This window comes from Wyeomyia smithii, chromosome 1 (assembly GCF_029784165.1).
Source record: "Wyeomyia smithii strain HCP4-BCI-WySm-NY-G18 chromosome 1, ASM2978416v1, whole genome shotgun sequence".
NCBI classification, from domain to species: Eukaryota; Metazoa; Arthropoda; class Insecta; order Diptera; family Culicidae; genus Wyeomyia; species Wyeomyia smithii.
The window spans coordinates 17812936-17831843 of NC_073694.1; the positions used below are offsets into that span (position 1 = coordinate 17812936).

Consider the following 18908-nt stretch of genomic DNA (forward strand, 5'->3'; position numbering starts at 1 on the left):
AACAGAGCTTGGCGCTCTAAGGTTGCAAAGGAGGAAAACTATACTCGAAGGGGACCAAATCGGCCACCTTAGGAGGTTCAAACTAAATCCGCTATTAACTACAGTCTCCGACTGGATGGACGTTAGTACCAACATGGATATTCCGTATAGAGTGTTTGAAACAAACCGCTCTATGTGGAACAATGGAGGGGCTAATCTTCCACCTGGCATCGTCAGTTTTTATACAGATGGCTCGCAAATGGGATCCCTAACGGGATCTGGCATTTACGGACCTGGTATCAGGGAAACGTTTTCCCTGGGCAAATGGCTCACCGTTTTTCAAGCACAGGTATATGCCACATATAGCTGCGCAAAAATATGTCTGGAACGCAACTACAGACATGCGAAAATCGGTAAATTCTCGAACAGTCAAGTAGCACTACTAGCACTTGAGTCTGTCAATGCGCTTCCAAACTTGTTGTAGACGTAGTAGACGAGCTAAACAGTTAATCTATGCGAACCCTTAAACCGCCAGAAAGCTACTTAGTCTAAATCGCAGTGAACTACTAGTGAACTTCCGGTTTCGGCTTTCAGTCGGGCGTAAGTCCTCCGTCGTCACAAAGTCACGCATTATGATGTTAAAGTCATTCGCGAAGCCCAGAAGCTGAAAAGACCTTGTGAAAATCGTGCCCCTCGTGTCTATGCAGGCGATCCGGTGGGCGATCACATGGCGATGTTAAACAGCAAACACGAAAGTCCATTACCTTGTCTCAACCCTCTGCGCGATTCAGAGAGGCTCGAGAGTATCCCCGAAACACGCACGTAGCACATCACTTGCACCATGGTGGTCTTGATGAATCGAGTTTATCCAGAAATCTGCTGTTCCCAATCAACTGTATCATAGGCCGCCGTTAAGTCGATGAAGATGTGATGTGTGGGCACGTTGTACTCGGGACATTTCTGTAAGATCTGTCAGATTGAGGGCTCCCATGAAGCCCGCATGGTACTGGCCCACGAAACTCTTGATTAAAAGTGATAGACGACGGAATAGGATTTGTGGGACTATTTTGTAGGCGGCATTGATAATCGAGATACTGCGGTAACTGCGGCATTCCAGTTTGTCGCTCTTCTTATAGATGGGGCAGACGACTCCCTCCATCTACTCGTCTGGCAATTTTTCCTCCTCCCAAATCCTGGAAATGACACATTGCAGTGCTCAAGCCAGCTCCTCTCTCCCATGTTTAAAGAGCTCGCTCGGCAGTCCGTCATTGCCTGCGGCTTTGTTGTTCTTCAGCTTCCCGATCTCACAAAGAACTTCATGAACATTGGGAGCTGGTACTCGGTCATCTGCTGCTGGTGCTCCTAGGTCAATTCCTGCTTCGCTATTGTTTACTGTATCGCCATTCAGGTGTCCATCGAAGCATTCACTGACATTCGTGAGGCTCCCATCCGCGTCGTTGCATATGTCGGCTTGCGCCATAGCCTCTGCGAGACTGGTTTACCTTCTCATACAACTTCCGCGTATTACTGGCCCGGTACAGCTGCTCCAGCTCCTCATGTTCTCGATCCTCTTGCTGAGGCTTCTTTCGTCTGAGAATCATGGTCATGTCGTTCCGTGCTTGTGGCCTTGTTCTCTCTCTCTCGTTGACCTGCCTAGGTCCGGTTCTTTTCATTCAACGCTGCCTCGAACTCCTCGTCATACCAGTCGTTTCTGCCACTTCTAGTGTCACCGTTGCGGTCTCCGCGCTAGCTATGCGAATGCTGGGCCAGCCGTTCTCAAGAGACGAGGCGCCAGGTCCATTCGCCGTGGATAGTGCCGTTTCGAGTTGTTGAGCGTATTTCTCCGCAGCCTGGGAGTCCCGGAGCTGCTTGATGTTGAGCCGCGGGGTTCGGCGATGTCGCGCGTGGTATACCGTCGACAGTTCTGAACGCAAAGTTACCGCAACTAGGTGGTAGTTCGAGCCAATATCCGCACCGTGATTGGTTCGTACATTGTAATGTCTTGTGTAATGTTGGTCAGGTGATCTTCAGGTGGTTTTGTGGATGTGTTCCGGATTAGATGCTGTTTGTGCCGCCCCCAACACAAAGAACAGACGCTCAGGCCAGTTGCTTTCCTAGAAGAGAAGCTCACCCTTCCCTGTCAGTATACGACCAACAGGCCCGTAGGTATCGGGGGGGCTAGGGGGGACTTAGCCCCCCCCACGCGTTTTCATTGCCCCACCACGCAATTTTCTCATATATTTGATTGATACTAGGTAAAAAAACCAAATGAAAAATTTGCATTATAGAATAGTCTCCAGTGGGGATGGGCGATACTAGCATCGATACCAGTGGTATCGATACGAGGGGTCGGGGTATCGAGTATTTTGGCATCGATACTCACAGCGAGAGATGAGTACCGGTATCGATACTTTCTGAATGATGATTTTAAAAAAAAATGCAGGTCTGATACCGATACTATCGAAGCATCGATAATCGATACTTCTTCAGCCGATACTTCGATACTTGGTATCGAAGTTCATTGAAGTATCGCGATACCAAAGTATCGATACTTTCGTCAGCATCGCCCATCCCTAGTCTCCAGTAGTAGTTCACTAAATCTCAAAAGAACCATGTTTAAATTCAAACAATCAAAACGGTCGAACTCATATGACAAAAAGGTAAATTACTCAAACTTTTGGTGAGCCCGCTTGATTCGCGGCGAAGTTGAAACTGACGATCCGCATATTTCCGTTTCGAATGTGCGGACCAGCGTCTGGGAGTGAAAATGACAGTTTTTTTAAATGTGTCATTTCAATGAGAGAACCAATCACAGTTTTATATGTTTGATTATATAAGAACAATGCAAAACAAGTTTTGCTGCAAAATTTGACCAGTTTTTCCAGAAGTTTTTATTGTCCACTTTTTGATTTCTTGGATTGAACAAATCGTGGGCAAAAAATGACACACAAGACTAGTTTTTCCAATTATTCAATATTCAGACAGTATCTAAACTTCCTGCAGTGTGCTTCTTGTGATTCATGTTTATGTTCAGTTCAATTTATTTTGGCCGGACTTTTTCACACCTCGGAAGCATTACCCAGTCCGTTACCTAGCCCGGACAACTATGTTACAGTTCGGTTCAAAATAAAACCAGACATAAACATTGATCAAACAATGCGAATCGTTAAATTTGCGGTTGAATCGCTCCATTTTTTCTTCGCGAATAGAATCTCTCAGTATCATCGATTTTGAATAAGGCGACCCTCGAAGATGGGTTTCTAAGGCTGTAATTCCTTCATGAGCATGAGCATGATTGACCGCCCGCGGTTGCTACTCCGTTATTGCCAGATCAGCTGTAATTACATAGAGAACCAATGGATGATGCTTGGGATTAACATTCATCCTCAATGTGTAAAAACTGGTGACCTTAATCTTTATATTAGGCAATACCAGCGCCGGCCGCATCCGAATGCGGGTCAAAGAAGGAATGTGTATGGGAATATGTTGACGTGATACTCGCTTTATTGGAAGCCGAGAACACCTCTGCACTTCCACGAGAAATCACTGGGATGTTGGAGAAAAGGGTAAGGTTTGCAGCAGGTTTCCTTTTGGTAAACGATGCGCTGAGTTCTAATACCGGGTTCATAATAACAAATATCGCGCGTACGAGTTCATTATATCTTCTACGGAAATCATAACGCGATCCGAACTCATTCCGGTTGATGATGTAACACCGCAAAAATAAAGCGCACGCGAGGATACCGGACCTATAACCTAATCAAGACAGACTCAAATATTCGAAAATATGCTTATGAAGTCATTATGCAACTACCGAAACGTATCTCTCATTGATTAATCTCAGCTGACTACACAATGTTACGAAGCAACCAGATATGCATTAATCAAAAACAAGAAAAAAGTAAATATATAGACCCTCAACACATACTGCAAGCGGTCAGCAAGAGAGCTTCAAAAACGGCCTATTTGCTTGGCCATCGCCGTTAGAATCGAACGAAAAAAAAAGAAAAAGAAAAAAAAAAGATGTGTGCGTCGGCAGACGAGTCGCGTATAATCCTGATATTAATTGCAAATAATTGCGATATTTGGTGGCGATTAATTACAATGTTTTGTCGCGATTAATTATTTACGATATTTATCGAACGAACGGAACCTACTCTAAATCACTGCATGCTGGAATAGAACCAACGGGTGGACAGTCTGCGAATAAATGGTTTGGTACACCTCGTAAGTCACAACACACCGAAAATCTATAATTGAGCAAAGCTCACCTGGGCCGAAAACACGTTAACCCCGGAAAGTTATGCGCGACCGCTCTATTCCCTCTTACCGACGCATACGCACGGAGACACGGTATTTCGCGTTGATTACCACTTACTTCTTGAATAATAAAGCGAAGATACCTACTGAGTATGAAAAACTGGCAAAGTTTCATGCATTCATAGCTAGAAAATTTAAAAAAATGCAAATATGCATATCTAACAAGACCGAGTACTAATTAGATTTAACAAAATGCCAAAACAATCGCAATCAAAATTTATTTGCCATGCTGACCGACAAGATTTCTACTTAATTAAATTTAAAATTGTCTATGTGTTTCAGTATTTACTCAAAAGCTAGAAAAATCATAAAACAAGGGCATAAAACTGCTCAAAATGTTCGTAACAGCGTCTCCGTTCACCTGAGGAAATAATATCAACAATGAAGACTGACGCGCAACTGTTTCGACGCAGTTTCGGCCCAATCGGTAGATTAAAAAAATTCAAAACCGGCTTCCACGAAGCCGCGGTCACAAGCAGGGATGCCACAAACACAGATCAATCTGTGCAAAACAAAATTCCCACACAAGTATATGTACATACAGAACTGCAAACGCGCCCTTCAAAATACAGGCCGATGTTAGGCCGACGCCACACTGCAAAGGACGCGGCGCGAAATGCGTCATTTCTCACGCAAGGAGAAAAAAAAAACAATAATGAAAACTGACGCGCGTTAAAACACATCCCGAACTGTTTCGACGCAGTCATCCGAACAGCATCGGCCCCAGTACGCACCGTACCTACTGTAAACGATTGAGTGAGAAAATTCCAAAATCGGCATCTAAAAAACCGCGATAACAATCAGAGATGCCACATATGTAAATTTAAATTTATTTGTGAATTATAAATTTCTCATCCATACAGTTTACAGTTTACAGATTTGTGAAGCCATATAGATTCCTACGATTTTCTACGAAATTTACAAATTTTTATACAGACTTTTATACTGGAAATCTGTAAAACATTTTCGATGTTCAGTATACAGAAATGTAGGATCCCCACAAAAGGAATTGTGAAAAGCAGAAAAAAAACATTGGTTCCCTTTTGCATGCAAATCAAACAAAAAAAAACACAGGCAAAACGTCACCAACACTAATACTTATCCTTTAATTCTCGCGTCCTCTCTGAACCATCATGCTGGTGCGAGAACGTGCCGCACGCAAGAGCAACCTTGCACTTAGGCTAATGACATACTGAGGCGTCAAATGAAGCGAAGCGTTGAGCGTATTAGAAGCGGAATAAACAGAAGCGTTGGGTGAAGCTTGCTATGACATACTGGAGCGAGCGTCGCAAATGCGTTGTGTTGTCATATTCCTAGATTCCAGCAGCGATTTCGTTCAAAGGAAATATGAATTCGTCCAATGAAGATTTGTTTGCTTCTTCAAGCACGGTAAATCACGTTTTTAGTAAACATAAAAAAAATTTTATGAAGTAAATTAATATTTCTGAAGTCAGTTGCGCTACACACGTAGTAAAAAATATAAGAAATTATTTTAAATTTTAAACCCGCTGTCCCCGAGTAAGGTTCAACTAGTTTATGATATCTGTTAGGCTTTGAATAACCCCTGTGAGCACAGCTAGTTACTCAGCGGCTGGCGTTTCGCAACTAATAAGTTCAGTATGTTAGGCATGCAATATCAATCAAAAATACCAGTGTTATTTTCCTGACGACCTGAAAAATTTTCCCGATATTTTCTTTATTTAAGACCAAAATAAGGCGAATATAGCACTTGGCGATATCAGGTTTAGTCTGAACATGGTATTACTGCACTAACATTTTTTAAACATTTTAACATTTTGTAAACGAAAATGTTTTCTATTTGCTTTTTTTCAATTACCAAACCAAAACAATGCAAATATAAAGCACCTTGCAATGAAAGGATTAGTCTGAACAAGGTATTACCGCGTAAGTATACGCGCGTCAAAACACTACTCGTTCTGTTTCGCCGCCTCTACCGACGCGTCGTTGCCGCTCGAGTATGACCGGTTTGAGCGTTTCATATAGACGTTCGAAGAAGTAGCTCGGACGCTTTTGCGGCGCTTCTTGCTTCGCTTCATTTGACGCCTCAGTATGTCAATAGCCTTACTCACACACACACTTATGGCAATGTCAAGGGCTAGCGGGAAACGTGCTCCGCCACTGAAAAAGAAATGCAGCTCTCACAAACTAGCCACAAAATTGCACGAATCTTTCACGGATTTCAACATTGACGTCACTCTCACCGATAATACGAAAATGCCACATTTCGTATTACCTTTTACTCCACCCTTTGCACTTAAAATATAACGATTACGCGACGGGAAGGCTAAATAAAATACGTCGACATTATTGCACTATCCTCAATCGTACACGACAACCCTCGGAACACTTCATCGCGATTCAAATCAAACACTTGGAATTCACACCGAAACAACAGTGGCCTTCATTCAATAAACGTAGACACATCCCTTTTCCGGATAGAAAATATATCTTATAAAAACTTGAAAAAAACGATGAAAAATTCCGACGAGAAACATTTTCACGTCCGTTCTTGATCACAGCTTGCTTCGATCTCTTCTGTCGAATAACAAACCACTGGTGCAGAAATATTATAATTATTTTGCATGAAAATGCATGAGAACAAAGCATCAGCGGAACTTTGTCAAAATGTGTAACAAATTAATCATAATCACAGACATTTTAAAAACAGTCAATCTTCTGAAGCATGGAACAACATGTAAATCTTTCTAAGGCAGTGGCTACTGCAGTAACATCAGCCTGATTATTATGCTATTTTTTTGTTTTCGTCCTGTGGCTAGGCAGTACCAACGAATAATAAACAAATTTTATTTTAGATTGAAAGAAGATTCATGTGAAAAAGGTCCGCTTTTTTTCGAAGGACATGAAAAATGAGCTTAGAACGGTAGTTGACCGCAGGTTGCGCTCACTTAGTGTTTCTTTTTACTTTTTAAAACAGTTACGAATTTAGTTTTTTTTCCATTTCAACTGAATTAGTCTATAGTTATACTAGGTAATTGAATTTAGATAAATTCAGTCTTATTTTGCTGCCAGCCTTCCGTGGAATCAGAAAAACCGAAGCAATTAATCCTAAGAGTTTAAAACATACCAACAGAAGTAGTACTGATCTGTAACCTGCAGAAGTAGCTTTATCGTTCACCTAAAACTTACGGTTCCGCTTCGATCGATTTCAATTTGGCAACGTAGTTTGATGGAATGTATCCTTCCTGTCGTGTCTTTTTGCTGCGGGCTAACCACCAGTCTCCCTGAGTATCGTTCATTTTCTAAGGCTGTAATTCCTTCAATGCATTTATTGTTTCAGATTATAACTTTTTAGAACTCTCTTCTGATTTTAATTTTTCGAACGTTGTGTAAATGGCTCTAAAAAGTGTCATAGAATCATTGTATTCCATCACTCGTCCTTGCATTGCTTCTCTTGCTGGTTTGATCATTTATTTAATGAATATTGAATTGGTCGAATAGCGGGTTCGTCACTGTAAGGCAGAAATTATAAAGTTTTTATCCCTGTTTTTTTTCAACGATACGCACATTCGCAGCTTGGTTTTTTTTCGGAATATATACCCGGAAAACCAGATTTTCGGAAATAAGAAAATTCTTACGGGACAACACTAACGCTTATTTGAAAATATATAGATGACCTTCTGAATCTTTTGGTGCTAAAACTATTGACATAGGAGGCAAACTGCAAAACTTATATAAATTTTAATTTGCGAGTACCCGGGTACTCCGTTGGACGCGTAAAGGTACTTTTTTGTCGAGCACATAATGGTTTTAAACGGCTTTCCCTCCAAAAAACGTATAATTAAAAAAAATTCTCTGACCCCCACGCAAAACGGAGTACCTACGGCTCTGACGACCAAGTTCCCACCGGTTCACCGATCTTTCCTTGGTTGCTCGTATCTCAGTCGGTACCACGTGGGGTACGGATGGGAGTTGCTGGACATTATGCTTTGGACCACTCTGGAGTCTATTTAAATCCAACTAGTATAGGTGTACTGCTGGTACGCACTGCCCAGTCGTTCACCAACCAAGTAGCATTCTACTTATACGCTCAATATTTTCAAAATTTAAGCCTTCATTACTAGCTAATAGAGGGTATCAATTTGAAACATTACAGCAGCTAAGATTGACGAGAATTGAAAAAGTTCATCATGGCTGATTTTAGTTGAAATTTACAACAGGATCGTAGTGGCCATTAAAACTGAGTAGAAGTTTTTCCAATAACCTAGCCTGCATAACCTAGTACCCAATTAAACCTTCTAGTCGACCATAGAACAAATCAAGCACACATATATTTCTACAGGAATGTGTGTGTTCGCAATTAAAGCAACCGTATTGCCCGGACCGTCGTTCACCGTCCAGCGGTCACAGAATGGATTATTTTAATCGTTTGTATTCAAGAAAATGACTTCGGAAAATGATTGAGAAAATGCATTTCTGATTGCAGTCTTGCGTGACCCGGACCGCGCTTTTAAAGTGCACTAATCGCGGAGGGCAATGCCGCCACACGCCATACGGAAAGTGCTCGCAGGATAACCAATAATAATACGGTTGATCACCGACCGACTGACGGGAGGGCAGGATGGTCAACAGTATGGAATCCGTGGTGGCAGCAGTTGTTGGGGGAACACAATTATTCCCATCATAATAAAAACACATTCATCAAGTGGTTCCGTTCCGAACCGTATGTGGCGAACCGGAAAAAGCGCATGCGTGACCTGCAGGAACCGGCCGAGCTTTCCGGTGCCGAACCGAATGCAGCGCGGACGTTCGGTCTTTGTGTGATATGATGTTGATGGCGATAAGAGCACGGGGAAAGCTTTTGCACCAAGTATTTTCATAAAACGTAAGCTCCCGGTCGATGCTTTCCTCAGTTGTACGTTGCAGTCGCTCGGATACGGATGTTTTGGGGAAGGAAAACCTAGTGAAATCCACGGTCGAAAACCGAACTGTGTGACAGTGATGTCTTAATACAATATTTTGACTAGAAAAGGAAACTCACCTGAAGACAGTGTTTATTTTTCAGTTCCTTCCAATTACAATCGGATTAGAGAGAGAGAGAAAAAATAGAACTGTGCTTGTCACTTCGTGGTGGTTATTTATTGAAACACCCAGAGCGCCTACTGGGACTGGGTCAGTGTGATAGAAGGGAGGCGAAGAAAAAATTGTGGCAGTGCGACAGTGTGCAAAATTTAACCTCTTTGTTTGGGGTCATGGGGTTGATGGCCTAAATTTAAACCGGACACGCCACGTTGCAACCCCAATATAGAAGATAGGAAAATTCGTTTTTAGCTAAGTGATTATAACGGCGAGACGGACGTGTGCAAACGTAAGCTCGGTAGGGCTGTTAGTGTGTTTTTATGTACGTGTGCAGACACCGACTGTGTCCTATCCTCGTAACCGAAGTGTGGAGTGGTAAAGTGCTGTGCCTGTAGTGTCTCGCGCGCGTCGTCGTTATCATCGTCGGACCAAACCCGGCCGTTTGTGGAAAAGGATTACAACTAATTTCATTTCGTTCGTGGTACGGTCTGAAGTGGCCCCTCTGGTGTGCGTGTGTGTGATTGGCGCGCAAGTTGATACTCTATCAAAACTCGCAAGGAGATTTATATTCGCCACGTGGAGATAGGAGAGTTTACCCAGACGACAGAGGAGAAGCAGGAGCGAAGAGGATATATGTACAAGTAAGTGCTGTTTTTCGTTTTCCGATGATTTGCACTTTGTCTGAAAGGAACAACATCCGAGTGGAGTGCGTTGTTTGGCTTGCAGAACAAGCGGTGAAGTGGAACCAAATCGGTTTTGCGATTCAATCTACCCGACGTGGGTCCCTTTAGACGTCTGGGACTGGCCATTTCCAGTCTGCAGGGTGAGAAAGTCATGAGTGCTGTTGAACGATTGCCTCGAACGTTGGTTTGAATTCAATTGAATTGACACATTGATGTATTGATCAGGACTACTTGGATTGGTATTTAATAAAGTGAAATGGGAATTTCCGGTCATCGAATGACTTGGAATAGTTGATCATTTTCCCGTCAGCTCATTTCGTTGGAACTGGGCCAAAGAAAATAAACGGTGCTCTGCTATCTTGTTAAGGTTTGTAATTTATGTACTTAGTCAATATTTTTCGACAACTGTTTTTCTGAAACGAAAAGTAAAGCATCCATTGAGAAGCGAAGCGGAAAAATTCGCGATTGAAAGTGCTTCCGTAGGCTGATTGTTAAAAAAAGAGAACCACAAAGTTTCTTAAAAGTTCTACAACAGCGAAATGCAATCGTAGTTGTTCATCCAATGTGCTGAAGACCAAAGCCAGACTTTTTTTTTAATATTTCGAGCAAAACGGATGCTTCACATAATTTAAATTTTCACCCAACTAAGAACCAATATAAATTTCGATTTCGTATGTATTCCATTTCATCCTTTGTAGGTTTTTAGGATAAAAAATTTTCACCTCTTTTGAGACATCCCAATAAAAAATCCCTCATATTTTCCACCATACTTAATAGATTGCCGTAGTAACGACGCCTCAAGGGGTTCAACAAGCCCGTCAGTATTTGAAACCGGTCGCTGAATCGCTGAACCTGTATACAAAATCAGATGAAATAGGTAGATTCTACTGCAGATAAAATTAACAAAACCATACTAAATAGGCAGAGGAATCGATGAATCAAATTGTACATCAAATGAAACCAGATTTAATTTGCAGATTAGTAGAGGGATGAAAATGGGTCAAGCATATTAAACAGGGTGATTATTCCGTGCACAGAATAATCCTATCGTTAGATGAAATAGATAGATAGCTGAGAGGATGGAGTTTTATTATCAATTTAGTATTAGAATTTGAACTGGATCCAAAATGAAATTATCAGAAGAATCTCTAGGGCGGGCTGTTATATTTAGGATGACTCAACGTTACTCCAAATTCTTCACAAAATTCTCCAATTTCTTTGCTCGAAGAATTTGAACAAGTTGGGAATGTCCAGTCTCATGAAAAGGAAGCGCAACCTAACAATAATGTCTGAAGTTGTAGTTTGCTGTAATGTTTTGATGAACCCATAACGGCTGTAAGAATCGATGATTACCAGTGATGATTCTCCAGAAGGTATTGGTCCAAGAATATCGAAATGCAAAAAAAAAAAACAGTCTTCTCAGTGCACCTTACCGGGTATCTTCTCTCACCAAGCTGTCATAAATATTTTGTTTATTCTCACCAGTATAACGCAGAAGATGTACCTTTTTTCTCGAAGCTGTCCTTCAATTTTCCCATCTCGAACTAACGTTAGTCGTCTTCTCTGGATTAAACGATGATACTTCGGTTCCTGGATTCAGGATAAATTTAATTCTCTGGTACCTTTTCACTAGAAGTAGTGTGTGTGTATAACATGTTTTCCCTGAAGTGCAAATTTTACTCAAAACTGTTTATTTTGTAACTCGTAAGTGGAACGCAAAATACTGTGATTTTTGATAAAGAATTTAATCAATACACAATACGATACAACTACTGGGATTTACTGGACCGGGAGAGCATCAATGCTTGTACACGTTTATTGAAACTTACACTCAACACGGGACATCACTTCCATGATTTCTTTTATCAATCGATTGATTGTCGAAATGACTGGAAATATTAACAACGAACGTGGGAATTAATGAAAGCATACTAATCACGGTGCCAAGGTCGTGGTGTCAAATTACATTTTTGAGTCTTAATATCAAGTGAACAGATATTTTATGATGTTTTTTGATTGCAGGTCGATGATTCATGTCATTAGTCTTTTACCCTTCAACTTCTATTCCTTCTGATCTCACCTTTTTTATCGGATTAACGATGAAAAAGCTGGGACGGCTAGGTTCAAATTTCGCACACTCGAGTCGCCCTAATCAATCTAATTATGTCATGCGGCATCACTTGACCCTTTATTTAATGCTCGCCATATAACATATTTTCTTCATTCAGCAAAACATATTTTGGCCAGGTAACAGATCATATCATATCACGTTATTGAAATGTTCTATGGTCCTAACTTAGCAACCGATGCTTTTTATTTTCTAGTCCGTTATAACTGCTTCTTCTTCATATAACCCAAGTACTCATCAGCATTAAAGGAGAACATATTATAGACCGTTCCGATAATTATAAATACACTTACGATCAACCGTCATTTCAAATAACGTGCAGTATTCAACCAAACGTTTGCTGCGTCCTGTTGTTTACATCCAAAAGAAACAGATGCTGTCATTCTTTTTAACATTAAGTGCAAAATTTTGAAAATGCGTGGCCTTTCTCCCGAGCAAAGAAAGCGAATTGTGCACAAATGGGGCACCGTGAGTGGTCTTTCTATAAGAAAATTAGCCAGAAAAGAAGGTATAAGTGACGGAGCAGTTCAAACCGCATTGCGGAAGTATTGTGAAGAGTGCACATTTACTGATGCCCCAAGACGTGGTAGAAAACCCGGGCCTGTTGATCCCACAATGGACAAAAAGGTTGAGGAATACTACAAGCGGCATCCTTCAGTATCAGTACGAGATGTGACGAGAAAGCTTGGAACCTCGGCGAGTAACGTTATGCGTGCCAAGGGAAGAATGGGTCTGCAGACCCGTCGGAAGCAGAAGCAGCCAAAACGAAATCCAAAACAAGCTGAATCTGTGAAACCGAGAGCTCGGAAGCTTTATGACAAACTTCTGACCAAAAAATGGGGTGTGTTATCATGGATGACGAAACCTACATAAAACTGGACTATAAGACTCTGCCAGGACCGCAATTTTATACATCACTGAAGGGAAAGGATGTCCCTGGACCAGTGAAAGCCATTTACACCTAAAAATTCGGCAAGAAGGTAATGGTTTGGCAGGCCATATGTGAATGTGGGAAAATATCTCGTCCATTCATTACGAATTTACGTGAAAGAGTGATTGCAGAAAAGGTTGTTACCCATGGTTAAGCAGCATAACAATCCTACAATCTTTTGGCCCGATCTTGCTTCCTGCCATTTCTCTAAGGATGCACTAGGGTGGTATAAAACAAATAATGTCACATGTGTCCCAAAGGAGATGAATCCTCCAAACTGCCCTGAAATTCGCCCTATTGAAACTTTTTGGGCTTTGACCAAGGCAAAGCTGAGGAAATATGCCAAACCAGCTGACAATGTTGAAAAATTTAAAAAAGATTGGCTTAAAGTGGTAAAAATGGTCGGAGAACACACTGTGCAAAAGCTTATGAGTAGTGTTAAGAGAAAAGTTAGAGAACTCGCGTATCCTACGAAAAATAATCCCAACTTGAATTGAAACTGGAAAGAAAACACTTATTATCTATATTTCAGAATAGAATGACCCGAAAAATCCTGTATTTTTTGTTTTATTCAAGGAAGAAGATGTATTTATAATTTTCGGAACAGTCTATATTGACACTAATTCAGCCTCTCTAATATCAAAAAGATCTGATCAACTAGTCTAACACGTACAAACTTTATATGGCATTATTAATGTTCAACAACTTTATGGTAAACCAGGTAAACTAAGAGTCAACTATGCGCTTATAGTGCTACCGTTAATTTCAGAGCTAGTTTTGAGCTTTTGCAACAAACCGAATTGGAATCGGTCTCACGATGATCAAATAAGAGCAAATATAGCAACAAACCAAAATAAACCAAAAAAAACAAGTTTTAACCTGAAATATCGTTATTTTCGTTTCCAAACTGACTGTGAATGATATTTTTCAGTATAGAAATCATCATTTATCTTTAGCATATCGAAAAAAAGCACATTGCCAAATGAATGTATGGATTTCAATGGTGATTAATTTCACCCCAATCTACCTCATATCTTATAGAATTATCGAATTTATTCGATGAAGTAGACTATAAATATTTCACCAATAACCATAGAGGTTTACTGAAGCACATACCAGTACTTGTTTTAAAATTATACTATTTCGGGAAAAATGTACATGAAGCTAGTTAATTGGAAATTGTATCCATGGTATCAATAACAAGCTTATAACGAGCGGTATGATAGGGTAATCGCTCCATTATTCATCTTAACAGCTGAGTGCCCCTATACTGGGGAGGATTGTACAAAACGCACCAGTTAAGCATTTTCGCGATTTACAGCGCTTCAAATTATTTCAAAGCGACATTGAACGTGTAGGATGATTGTAGGATCTATTTTTTGTATGTTTATGACGAAGTTTTTTTTTATAAAATACTCGATTTCAATGTCTTTTTTGGTAAAAATTACTATTGCCGCCAAACAAGCCCGTGACCAAAACGCACAACAACAAAGGTCAATATGCTCCAAAGCAGGTGGCAATATGCCACTAGCAGAAATCAGCACGCGAAGTGAGAAGCGCTTGAAGTCTCGAAAGTAAAATCAAAAATAATGGAACATGCTCTAAGTTGTCAAGCAATCTCCTGCAAGCTCTTCATAGTGCATTCTGCCCCAATTTTAATTTTGGTGTTTTTAGGTAAAAGTTGACGAAAGTTAGTGAAACAATTTCAAATACCGTAAACTGGGGTGACTTTGATCACTATACCTCTTTTCTGAAAATGTGGTAAAAAAGCGCTCGTAGTGCTTGGGATTTGTCGTAATCTTCACTGATTGTGTGGATATATGTTCGCATTGCTACTATTCATGCATTTCCTGCTATTTAAAGAGTGTTTTTCATGCTAAAATATTATTTGGAAATAAAGTGTATTTTTGGCGATTTTTGTTGCATACAAACAGTCGGTTCAAGCAGATTCAAAATAACAAGTTGCAATACGTAAAGTGTTTTTATGTTGTTCCCAGATTAGTTCTTAAGATGAACAAATATTATAACAATACATTTTCATTGTTATTTTTGCAAGTTTTTCCTCGAAGGCAATGTTGAGTCCCAATTTTCTCCACAGCGTATTACATATTTCTTCTTAACAAAAACCCAAGACGTGAAGTAACATGCCAATTTGGCCAATTTCATAAGTTATATTCCTCGTGGACTAGTTTTTGACGATTTTAGACCACCACCTTCTCTCTCAGTGAATAATCATTCATATATATTCTAAAACTTTCGTATGATTCTTGGACATTCGCCATTATAAACTGTTCACGTAGAATGTGAATGGCCCCCAAATTGCTTTCCATATTTATAAACTCGTTAAAGTCGTTTAAGGCTGTTCAATTTAGTGAAAGTAGCAAAGTGTTACTCCAAATTCATTAAAACAATGAAGTGATCAAAGTCACCCCGGAATGATTATTGGTGTAAATTTTTTAGAGCATATTTAAAAACAGCAAAATTGTTGCTAAACTTTTGAAGTAGTGACTGAATCTTTTTCAATGCTTGCAAATACTTATTTTAAAAATATCAAAGAATATTGTTTTCAGTATATTCTGAAAATATTTGAGATACAATCAAAAAAGTGATCAAAGTCACCCCAGTTTACGGTACTCATAGTATTATAAGCTCCAAAAGTGTAAAGGTTAGGGGAACCATAGTTTTTTGTATTATTTACTACTCAGCAGTGGTGGGCACCGCTAATCGAAAATTTAGCGACGCTAATCGCTAAGCCGCTAACCGGAAAATTGAGCTCGATAATCGCTAAACGCTAAACGCTAAACGCTAAACCCACATTAGCGGAACTTTCGCTAATCACTAATCGCTAATTTTTTAGTAAGTAAATAGTCATATCGCTATATTTATTGCTCGTGTCTTGTAAGATTTGGACCACTTTGATCTTTTTTGGTTAAACAAACGAAAGCAATTACTTTTCAGAGCTAATTACAATAAGAGATCTGAATTTAAGAAGCTAATTACAATAAGAGATCTGAATTTAAGTAGTAAACCCAAAGTTGTCATAGATTAAGAGCATTGCAATTTACAAAAGTTCTTGGTGTGTCGAAAATTTAATCTAGACCTTGAGCTTGTTCTTCAAAATGCTTCTGCGGCTTGTACGATAACTGGAACTCCATTAAAAAGAGAGTAACTCTAAACAATTAAGACAATTGAACGTTGTTTAAATGAAACAAACGTTCCAAAAGTAACTTTCGCAGCAAAGTATGTTCATTTTTCGAGACAATTTACGTACGCCATCAGCAATTCACAGTTTTTTTGTATAGTTCTTTTGTCGCTTCTCTACAAAATTTAGCGAACTAGCGATTAGCGTTTCGAAGGCCAAAATTTTAGCGACGTTAACAGTTTCGCTAACCAGCTCAAAAGTTAGCGAAACCGCTAAACCGCTAACTGAATATTAACGTCGCTAATTAGCGATAAGCGAATTAGTGGAATAGTGCCCACCACTGCTCGCTGCCTTCTGGATTTTCTACCATTTTCAGAAATTTATCAACTGCTAAGTTGTCCATAACAGCTAACAGATAGACAAGAGAATAACAACAGAAATCTTAACAATTTCACAATCAAACGACTTCACAATGTATAACACAATTTTCTTCAATCTTTCCTTCAAGAGGGTCAACATAAGAACTTATCGATCACACTCTCAAACCTATTGCATTACCACATAAAACAGGCTATCGTAATTATACGTTAACTTGCGGTCGTGTCTTATAAACAACCTCTTCAAATATTTCACTTATTTTTAACTATAAACACAGATATGCAACGTCCATTAGAATTTGCTACTAATTCCGCAAATTCAATAAACCGAAAGCATTGAAATTCAATAGCAAAACGCGCCGCGAAGATCTGCCAGACCAACCGATTGCAATGATGCCACTCTCCTGTAGTAGTACATAGTATTGTTATCTTTATGGTATAAACAATTAGTTTGAAAGAAAGTACTTTTTGAGATATTTGATGTTTCGGGACAATTAAGAAAATTTGGCCCAGAGAAAAAAACTATAACGTGGTTCTCCTACAACAAGCAAAAATTCACTGAAATTTATAATCGGTGTGATATCAGTATACCGTTTCAAGCTTCTAAATAATAAGAAAACCAAACTTTTCTTTCGACCTAGACGCGAGACTTTTTGATCAGCTCATTAGCACTTACTGAGCTCAGTACGAGAATGCATTCACTGAGTACAATAAAGAAATAAGAAAATACAAGAGGAAACCTTGGATTCAAATGTGTGAAAGTATAGACAATACACCTACGGCTGCTACACAAAGCGCTTGCAAAGAACCACACTGTTGAATTCGGTAGCCTACACTGAAACAAGTCGACATATATTCTCTATTAAATTTGTCCAATGAATTTAACGTACCAAAAGATCTCTTAATTTTATATGATTCCATTAGAAATCCATTTGTAAATTAAATGTGTTACAATAATTTTTACGAATCGCACAATGAAATAATTCTTATCGGATTTTCACATCCATTTTATTTGATATTCATTTACGTCTGACATGTGTCGCAAAAATTTAAATATACCGGCAATATTGCGGAATACATTTCATAAAGTAGATATATAAAACCGCCATGTTTCGAAACCAACATATAAATCTTATTGATAAATCCAATCAAACACACACGACTGTGGACTTCTTGTCAGTTTACTTGTGAAGTTTTGTTTTGACGTTTGGATTTGGTATCGAATAATCCAGATAGTTATTCAAAATGGCTACACCACGAACAGACGGCGTCTTTTTGGGCGATTGGAAGGATATTTGTTTATCTCCAATGGGTAAGTTGTTTTTCTATACTTCATTTGAGTTTAAACTTACATAGATATTCACAACTATAGATCACACCGAAGAAATTGGCACTTATCAAATCGTAGGGCAAACAACGAACAGACCATTGGAACTGGGATCAAGTGGCCAACGTTGAACCGGTAATTTCTTTTTTATTATTCATTTGTCAGGAAGTCGGTAGTGAAATCAATCAAAAGTTGTGACCGCCACTGACCGAGGTAATTCATTTTTGCCTTAATTTAAAGGATTGTCGTTTTACAGTCAACAACCAAGTACAAATTTGTTAAAATAAATATTGTAAAATAAATATTATGTACATATCATATGAAAGAAACAGTCCCTTTAGTGGAGTTATTTCTATAGGATAATAACAAGGAATGCATGAGATTTTCCTATGAAATTGTTATTGTATGTCAAGATATAAATTATGGCATTTCCAATAAGTCTAATGGATTATATGTTGTTTGATTTTTAAAGGGTTTCTTATCTACTTTAAAAGCTTGGTAGTAATGTGAGTCTATCAGACGATCCTATGAAGAATACATGACACATTTTCGATCACATCGTTTTGATTGAAAGTTCCAATAGTGCAAATTTATAACACTCCCATATAATATGAACAGGTGAAATTATTTCAGTGTAGTACCGTGCTGGATCAAAACCCGTTCAGTATCGAAATCCGTACACCTTGATGTTTTTCTTCAGTTTTAAGCATTATAAAAATGAAAATTCATATGATAGTTACATGTACATGTTCGGTGAGCTGTTGGCCTTCTGTTAAATTAAACTATACGCCAGTAGGCCATGAAATAAAAATATTAAAAATGAAAAATCAATCGTGTATCGGTTTCAGTTGTCATTGCGTTGTATCGTTAGAGAATTTACTAAGGAAACGTTCTTCATATAAAAACGTTTTTCAAGTGGGATATAAGTGTTTTACTCTGTAAATCTTTTTGAAATTGATGGAA

General features: G+C 39.2%; 1 protein-coding gene across 1 annotated transcript in view; it reads left to right on the forward strand.

Moving 5' to 3' along the window:
- Window positions 1–9177: 9177 nt before the first annotated feature.
- The window catches only part of LOC129718649 (uncharacterized protein DDB_G0283357), a 272216-nt gene continuing 262485 nt past the window's right edge, over window positions 9178–18908 (forward strand). Inside the window, exon 1 of the mRNA XM_055669632.1 lies at window positions 9178–9998. The gene's annotated coding sequence lies outside the window, so the exon portion shown is untranslated. The remainder of the gene's footprint in view (window positions 9999–18908) is intronic.